General features: G+C 57.0%; 1 pseudogene; it reads left to right on the top strand.

The window, feature by feature from the left end:
- Positions 1-1,682: 1,682 nt before the first annotated feature.
- Positions 1,683-6,815, top strand: LOC129478609 (interleukin-9 receptor-like; annotated as a pseudogene).
- Positions 6,816-9,135: the final 2,320 nt, after the last annotated feature.

Below are 9,135 nucleotides of genomic sequence, written 5' to 3'. Positions count from 1 at the left end.
CTGTGGTGAGGCCTCCCTGGTGACATCCAGGAGCAGGGAGCCTGTGGGTGGGGGGGGGGGTGTGCACCTGCCCTGGCTGCCTGGCCCTGTGGTCAAGGATGGGGGAAGGCAGGCCTGCCTGTAGCTCCACCCCATTTATAAAGCACTGTGGTGCCTTCTGCTGGGGCATATGCTGAGGGTGCCTTGAAGGCACTGCCCTCGGGAAGTTCACAGGCTTGTGTAGAAGCTGGTGGGAATGTGCTAAGAACACAGGTGTCAGGAGCCAGATATTGGGCAGGTCCCAGGTCTCTGAGCCTCAGTTTCTTCATCTGTAGGAGGGTGGTAACCCTGCCTTGCTCAGCTTACCAGGTACAGCTGGGAGTTTTCAGTGCAGAGGAAAAGCAGAGACCTTCCCCTCAGATGGCCATATTGCCTTGTTGCTGTACCCAACTCTCCAGTGCTCCCCAGGGGGTGTCCTGGCCTCCTCCTTTGCAGCTCTCAGGTGTCACATGTGGGTCCTACCCTACCATCCCTTCTCCCTGTCTAGAAATGAGGGCTGCTGAGCTTGGAGCCACCGACTCCCTGCTCTCAAGCCATCTGCTCCTGGATTAGCTTGTGGCTGGCCTGGCCTGATTCTACACAGATGTGGGTTTTCTCCACTGCTGGGGCAGCGGTTGTCCATTCTGGGGCCTGGGCCAGCTCTCAGCTGTGGCTGTTGTGCCTGTGCTTCCCTAGGTCTTGGTGGTCACTCCAACCCTGCCCTCACATATCCCAAGAGTAGGCTGACTGTCTTCCCCATCCCTACCTTTCCAGTACCTGCTGCAAGAAGGGACAGACACTGCTGCAGAGAACTTGCCATGGTGTTTCATGCTGCGGCTGGTGGTTCCAGGCTGCACGCTCCATTCTAGAAAGGGTGAGGATTCCTGATCATCAGTCTTAACAGGGGACTGTCCTATGGGTACCTGGATACGCTGCCGGGAGTGGGGCAGAGTGGGGTTAGAGTAGTGCCTGCTGCCCGTTGAGGGTGTGCGGGTTCCTTAAGAGTGTGCACCCTGTGGCCTGCGTGTGTCTGGTTTTTTTTCTTCTCCTTATCACTAATCAGCCTTTTGTAACCAGGCTGGCCCTGCTTCCTGCCTATGGGCTGTGGGTGTATCATCTGGAGCTGCAAATGGGGTGATGGGGCATCAGTAGCCTTCTCACACCCAAGAACTTCCTGACACCCAGCGCCTTATCTCCAGCCAACCTCTGGCTCCCCCAGAGATCCTGGGACCCAGGCCTCACACTCCAGAAGGGCGGGGGGCTCTTCGTCCTTCTGGTGGTGCTGTCCTTTGGAGGTTCCTTCAAACAGGGGTGCAACAGATAGAATTCAGGAAGTGCCATCTGTTGCATGGATACCCTGTTGCCACCCTTGTCCACCTTCCTGGGGCAGATCCTGGGATGGGTCTTTATGTAAGAACACAAAAGGGAGAAAGAATGCATAGAAGCCAGGCACATTGGCTGATGCCTGTAATCCCAGCACTTTGGAAGGCCGAGGCATGTGGATCACTTGAGGTCAAGAGTTCGAGACCAGCCTGGCCAACATGGTGAAACTGCCTCTACTAAAAATACAAAAAAAATTAGCTGGATGTGGCAGCAGGCACCTGTAATCCCAGCTACTTGGGAGACTGAGGCAGGAGAATCACTCGAACCCAGGATTTGGAGGTTGCAGTGAGCCAAGATCATGTCACTGCACTCCAGCCTGGGTGACGGAGGGAGACTCTGTCTCAAAAAAAAAAAAAAAAAAATAAATAAATAAATGCATAAAGGTTGTCTGTGTGACCCTGGGCAAGTGATTTCTCCTCCTTCCCTTCTTGGGACTCAGCTCCTTGCCTGTGAACGGAGACAGTGCTTCTCCCTTACAGAGCTGTTGTGAGAATTAAAGTAGAAAATGCACCTGTGGTGGTGGTTGGTAGTGACTGGTTCCCCCAATCCCGACTCCCCTGCAGGATGGGGCCTGGGCCCAGGGACAGGGGATGGGCTGGCAGAGGATGCCTATCCCAGAGAGGAGCCTTCTTGGCAGACGTGGAGATCTAGCTGTGTCAGAGTCCGAGATCTAAGTTGGAGGGTGCATCTTACAGCCTGCAATCATGAGTCTTTGGCAGGGTCAAGCGGCCTTTCTGAGCTTCAGTTCCTTATCAGTAAACCCTGGGCAGTGGTGTCCAGCGTCTTTCACAAGACACCGTGTGAGTGCAGATGGAGACCCACTGAGCACTCTGCTGGGGAGCAATTCATGGAGAGCACCCCTCCAGAGAGAGATGGCTCGCACGGGGCCCTCAGAGCAGTCCCTTGCAGGCTGAACCTTGGAGAGTGAGGCCCTGAGGCGAGACATGGGCACCTGGCTCCTGGCCTGCACCTGTGTCTGCTTGGGAGTCTCTGTCTCAGGGGATGGACGAGGTGAGGGCTGGGCACTCGTGTCTGTATGAGGTGGGTGGAGAACTAGGGTATGTTTGGGGGACTGGGTTGTCCGATGCCGAGCCCCTAGGGAAAGGTTTGGCCCAAACCATGCTGGGGCATGTCCTCTAGGGGTCAGCCTTGACCTCTGTCTCTAGTCTCTCTTCCTTTACCTCCCTACCTCCGGTCCCTGGATCGACCCTTCCTTCACCCTCTTGACACCTCTCTGGTTCTGACCTGCCCATGTAGGTCAGAGCCCATCACTTCCCAGGCCTCCCAGTGCTTCCCTGGACAGATTCTGGGATCATTCACTGGCGACTGCCCTGCTAGGATGTCAGCTGTCGGATCCTCCCAACCCCCCAACTCAGCTCTCTTCGGAAGCACTCACTGTGGGCTCCCAGCCGTCACTGTCTCCAGGGCAAGGGCTGGAACCTTTACCTGCCTCACCAACAACATTCTCAGGATTGATTGCCACTGGTCTGCCCCAGAGCTGGGCCAGGGCTTCAGCCGTTGGCTCCCCTTCATCAGGTGAGGGTGGAGGGCCATGCCTACCTGGACAGGGATGAGGGTGAGGATTGCAGCAGCTGCACCAGGATAGTGTAGCGGCCCCGTAGTGCTGACACATGCCCTTTTCAGCAACCAGGCTCCTGGTGGCACACAGAAGTGCATCTGGCAGGGCAGTGAGTGCACCGTAGTGCTGCCGCCCAAGGCAGTGCTCGTGCCATCCGACTATTTCATCATCACTTTCTACCACCGCGTGTCCGGGAGGGATCAGGTCAGCCTGGTGGACCTGTAGTACCTGCCCTGGAGACACGGTGAACAGCAGCTATAGGCCTGGGGCAGGGCCCCTTGGCAAGAACATCCTGGCTGCCTGGGGGCTGGGAGAAAGGCCCTGCAACCTGTGACCCCTGTGGCCCAGTGAGTGTTCTCAATCCCTGCCAAGTGAGATCCAGGGCTGGGGACAGCCTTGGCCCCTGGGAAGGGAGGGTCCACGTGGTTACTGCAGGGGCCAGAGGAAGTCACTGCTGTCCTGTCCCACCTGGGGCTTTTCTGGACCAGTCTCCCAGTGAGGTGTCTGGTCTGAGAGGGTCTTGACCATGCCCCTTGGGAATCTTTCAGATCCCCAGTCTTGGGTGTGCTGACTGACACACCCAGACCCATGGGGCTTCAGCCTTACATGGATTCCCTCTGTTCCAGTGAGGCTGGACCCACTCTCTGACTTGCAGAGCACATCAGCTCTGGCCACTGCATCCTGACCTGGAGACTCAGTCCTGCCTTGGATTCAATGACCACACCTCTCAGCTATGAGCTGGCCTTCAAGAGGCAGGAAGAGGCCTGGGAGGTAACACTTTGGCTGGCTTCTCTCCTGGGGCCTCTTTCCTGGGAGCAGCAGTCCAGGGCAGACTCCCCACTCCAAATAAGGCGAGGTCAACTTGGAGTGATGAGGAGGGGAGGAACTGGAGCCAGGTGTGTGTGTGCACACACACATGCTGACATGCACATGTGTGTGCTTCATGTGTGTGTATGTGAGTAGAGTGTGCTTGTGTCTCTGTGGGTGTGTGCACCTAAGTGTAAGTGTGCATGTGTTTGTGTGTCACATACAAATGTGCCCACATTTGTGTTTGTATGTAAGTGTACATATGAGTGTGTCTGTGCCTTGTGTTTGTGAGTGTGCACATGGGCACACCTATGTGTATGAGTGTGAATGTGAGTGTGCTGTGCACACACTTGTGTATGTGAGTGTGCACGCAAGCGTGATGAGTGTGAAAGTGTGCCTGTAGACATATTTGTGTGTGCATATGTGTATTTGTGGGCAAATGCAGCTGTATCTGTGTGTGAGTGTGAGTGTGCCTTCTCTCTGTGTGTGCACGTGAACGTGGTGAGTGTGCCTGTGTGAACACAGGTGCGTTCGTGTGTGTGTTATGTGAGCGTGTGCATGTGTGTATTCTCAAGGGCTGAGGGACCCAGCCCCACCTTCAGCACCTGCCAACTGTCCCCACCCCCACAGTGGGCCCAGCACAGGGATCACATTGTCGGGGTGACCTGGCTCATACTGGAAGCCTTTGAGCTGGATCCTGGCTTTATCCTTGAGGCCAGGCTGCATGTCCACATGGCCACACTGGAGGATGACGTGTACAGGAAGAACGTTACACAGGCCAGTGGAGCAAGTGGAGCCAGCCTGTGTGCTTCCAGGCTCCCCAGAGACAAGGTGGGCGCTGCTGTGGCTGTTGCACTTCCAGAGTCTGGGCTGGGTGTCCCCCGCACCCTTTCAGCCTCCTGGAAGCCCCTCCCTGAGGCAGCCATGCCCCAGTTGACCCCCTTCCTCTGAAGGTCCGAGGTCTGTAGGGAGGACACAAACACCTGCCAACTCTGGGGCTTCCTGGGAAACCGTAGTCAGTGGCTCCTGTTAGCAGTGAGGGTGGCAGGGCTGCACACTAGGGCTGGTGCTCCTGCCTGGAGGCTGGACATGACCTCGGTGTCCTTAATGAGGGCTAGACTGACCCTTGCGCATTGCAGTGCTGAGATGGCCCACGGACCTTATGACCCACTGTGTGGCAGATGGGAAGAGTGAGGCCCAGGAGCATGGCTCACACAAGGTCCTTCAGCAGGTGACACAAACCTCCACAGCCCATCACAAACCTTCCACTTTGGCCCAGGGCACTAAAGGGTGCACTTTTGCCAGGTGGGTTTTGGGGGAGCCTCCTGGCACTGAGGCTGCTCACAGCCCTGGGCCCTTCCTGCCCACAGGCCCTCTGATCCCACGCTGGGGGCGGCCAGGCAACACCTTTGTCGCTGTGTCCATCTTTCTCCTGCTGACTGGCCTGACCTACCTCCTGTTCAAGCTGTCACCCAGGTAGGTAGCTGTGTGTGTGTGTGTGTGTACATGTGTGAGCGGGTAAGAGTGTACATGTTTGTGTGTGCAGATGTGTCACTGTGTGCATGTGTGAGTGTGTTGTCTGGTTCCCCCCCTCCCCTCTCCACTGCCTGGTCCTGGATGGGGTGGGCTTTTCAAGTCTCCGCTCTGGGCCAGTAGAGAGTTGTCACGTTGCCAGGGGAGAGAAGGGAAGGGGGATCTGAGGCAGAGGCTGAAGATAAGGGCAGCTTGGTCCCGACCAGACCCGGAGTCACCGAGATCAAGAGCCCGGGGTCCTAGTCTTCTGCCTCTGGAGGAGCTTGGTTTGTTCATTTGTTCACATGTTCTATGAAAGGACAGCTGGGGCCTCTGGTGTGCTCAGGACCCTGTTCTCACCCTGGCAGATGCCTTAGAGAACAAGATGGACAAGGGCCCGCCTTAAATAAACCGTCACGCCTCATGCACCACATGTCAGGTTACAAGAGGGGGTGCAGGGGCCATGTCAGGCCGTGGATGTGAGAAAGAGGGTGTGGGGCTAAGCAGGAGGGTGCTTGGCTTCTCCTTGGAGCAAAGCAAAGTATGAAACTGTGTAACACGACCTAGTTTATGTTTTGAGGAATGGATTGCTGGGAAAAGGGGACATGGGGGACCTGCTGGGGGCCAATGGGGGCCAGTGGGGTACCCAGAGGGAGATGATTTGGCATGAGCCAGTGAAAGAAGTGGAGATAGAGCAAGGCGGAGGGGATTGTAGGGTCTTAGGAGGAGAAATAGAGGGGACATGTGGCTGGATGAGATCCGAGTGGTGACCCCTGAGGTGGGAAATGGGGCACAGCCTTGTGGGGAGGTTGCCGAGGTCTATTTGCTCCTGTTGGGTTGGAGCCCCAGGTGACATCCTTATGGGAGGGTCAGGGGATCCTTGGCAGCAACTCAGGTGCTCAGGGAGACACTGGGTGGGGTGGGAGCCACAGATGTGCTGATGACAAAGACGGAGTTCCTGGAGGTGTGGCTCCCTCTGTGGGCTGAGGATCTAGCTGGTAACTCCCCGTTCTGAACCCGCCATCGCAGCTCATGCTGTAAAGGACGCGCACATCAGTATAAGTCAGTTCTATGCGGCCGTTAGGCAAGGAGGCCCAGTTGGGTCCTGCCCTGAGAGTGGGTTGGGATGTGATGAGATGGGAGAGAGGCAGTGGCAGGGATGAGCTGGGCGGGCCTCCTGCTGATGGAAGGAAGCTCAGCCTCTGCAGTGACCTCAGGCCACCTGGGTCCCCATAGGCCTCTGACTGGCCTCTCCTGGCCTCAGCGTGGAGAGAACCTTCTACTAGAACGTGCCCTCTCCAGCGGTGTTCCTCTAGCCCCTCTACGGTGTGCACAATGGGAGCTTCCAGGTGTGTGCAGAGACCACGGCAGGGCGTCGGGGGCAGGGGGTGCCCAGAGCTCTGGCCTGCCCGAGATATTGGCTTTCATGAGGGTTGGCGGCCAGTATGGGAGCCTTGTCAGTGCTTGGAGCCTTTTTTGTATATTCAGTGTATTTCAATTTATACGCTGTGTATCAAGTGGGGAAAAACTGGCTTTTATTCTCCATTACTGATTTCTTTTTGTTCTTATGTCTCCAGTTCCACTGTTGATGGAAAAATGTAAATTTCTCATGACTTGTCTCTGTCCCCTCTGGTTTGCAGCTGTCTGCATGCACCATGTTCCTCACCTTCTCCTTCTGTGAAGGTGTCTGTCCTGTGGCCATGGGGAAGGGTCTGTGGTGTGTGCACTGCCCTTGGGGCTCTCACTGCCTCTGGGCTCCTGCTCTGCCCGGTCCCCTGGTCCCCACAGATCGCATGCTGGCACCACAGCTGTGGAGTGGGCTCTGCAAGTCCCCCTCTGTGGCCCTGGTGGGCCCCCACAGCCCAGCAACCAGTGAGCAACTTGGGGGTTGCATCAGCCCCTCCCCTCCCTGCTTGGCTGGCAGTTCATGCCCCCTGGGTGGGAGGAAGGGGAGAGGGAGGGCTCCAGTGAGTGGTCTCTGGTTTTTCCCCTCTGACTCCTCACTTTGGGCAAAGGACAAGAAGCAGTGAGGGCCCCTTCCTGGGTTCTGGGCCAAGCTGACCCCTCTTCTCCAGGATCTTCCCTCCCTGTGCCCTAGGGCATCCCTGGGCCCTGTGTGGCAAGGATGTCCCTTCCACACCACGGCTCCAACTTACTGTGCAGAAAAATCCTTTTTTTTCTCTCAATGAGGAGCCTAGTTTTCAAGATTTTTGTCCAAATGTTCAATTTGAACCATAAACCGCGCACCTGGCTCTTGGCAGAGTCTCCCCCTTTCCCCAAGGTGGTAGGTGTGACCATCACGAGCCTGGGCAGCCGAGTACAAGGCTGAGCAGGGCACAGATCGTGACTGTCCCCTGGACTGTCATCCTGTTGCAGGCACCAGCCCTTCCCTAGAGAATCAGGACACCTGCCAGGGGTTATTTAGACCCTCGGGTGGGGATCTGGTGCCGTAGGTTTGTCTCCAGGGAGCAATGCAGTGATGGAGGGTGTGTTGTGTGTTGTGCATGGGATGGAGGTTCCTGGTCTCACCAAGGGTACAGCTTCCTTTTGGAGGCGGGGGCCTCCTGTGGCCCCATAGAAGGATCCAGGTCTGCTAGACTTAGCCCAGTGCTTTGAAAGTCACCAGTCCTGACAGCGACTTGTGTGTGTGTGTGTGTGTGTGTGTGTTTATGTGTGGTGGGAATGCCCAGTCTCTGCAGCTGCTGAAAGGCCTTGAGGCACATGCTGTCAGGAGTTGGCTCTGTCCTGGGCAGATATCACCATCTGTACCTTGGTTCAGGCTGCCGTGAGCACTAGGCCCTGTGCTGGTGGAGTGGTGAGGAGCCTGAAGGGACTCAGGGTCCCATGATGAAGCTGGGCTGGCACATGGAGGAAAGACAGAATGTCCAAGACACAGGCGCTGCTTGGCCTCTGGGTGTGGACCTCAGGAGGGCTTCCTGGAGGAGGCGGGATGCTGGGCTTGCCAGAAAGGAGGCAGCTGCTCCCCGGATGAGTTCTGAACATGCTCTCTGAGCCCTTCCCTCCTCCTGCACTCTGTTCCAGACTTGGATGGGGGCCCACAGGGCTGGTGTGCTGCTGAGCCAGGACTGTGCTGGCACCCGACGAGGAGCCTCGGAGCCCTGCGTCCAGGAGGCCACTGCACTGCTCACCTGTGGCCCAGCAGGTCCTTGGAAATCTGGGGGCCTGGAGGAGGAGCAGGAAGGCACTGGGACCTGAGCTCAGAACATGTGCTGCCAGCAGGGTGTATGGAGTGGAGGGCACAGCCACTTGCCTATCTGCCGCAGGAGGACTGGGCCCCCACGTCCTCACCAGGGCACGTTACTCCCTTCCGTTCTTAGCAAGGCTCGGTCCTGGATGTTCTCGGTCCCTGACTTGCCAGATGCATCATGTCTGTTTTGGGAAAATGGACTGAAGTCTCCGGAGCCCTTGTCTGGGACTGAACCTCCTGAGAACGGGCCCCAGCAGGGGTCGGAGGGCCTGTCTGGATGGAGGCTCAGGGGCAGCTTCAGGGAGGAAGGATCCCTCTGCTCAGTGCCTGTAGGAAGGAGCCTCCACCCTCCACATCCTGCCCACAGGTTCCTCCTTCCGCTGTCCCTTTTCTTTCTCCCTGGCCTCTCTGAGAAGAGGGGTGTGGTTTCTCAGCTGTTCCACCATCATCCCCTTAAAGGGCCAGCCTGGGCCCAGTGGACACAGGTAAGGCACCATGACCACCTGCTGTGACCTCTCTGTGCCTTCCTGAGCCACCTTTCTAGAGATTAAAAGGGGCTTCATGGCTGTTCCAAAGTGCTGATGGCTGGGAAGAGGGGCCAGAGGAGGAGTGAGGGGTGAGGTTTGGC

Source organism: Symphalangus syndactylus, chromosome 3, assembly GCF_028878055.3.
Source record: "Symphalangus syndactylus isolate Jambi chromosome 3, NHGRI_mSymSyn1-v2.1_pri, whole genome shotgun sequence".
Taxonomy (NCBI): Eukaryota; Metazoa; Chordata; class Mammalia; order Primates; family Hylobatidae; genus Symphalangus; species Symphalangus syndactylus.
Note: the sequence above shows the minus strand (reverse complement) of the source record. Positions and strands in the feature narration are given on the sequence as shown.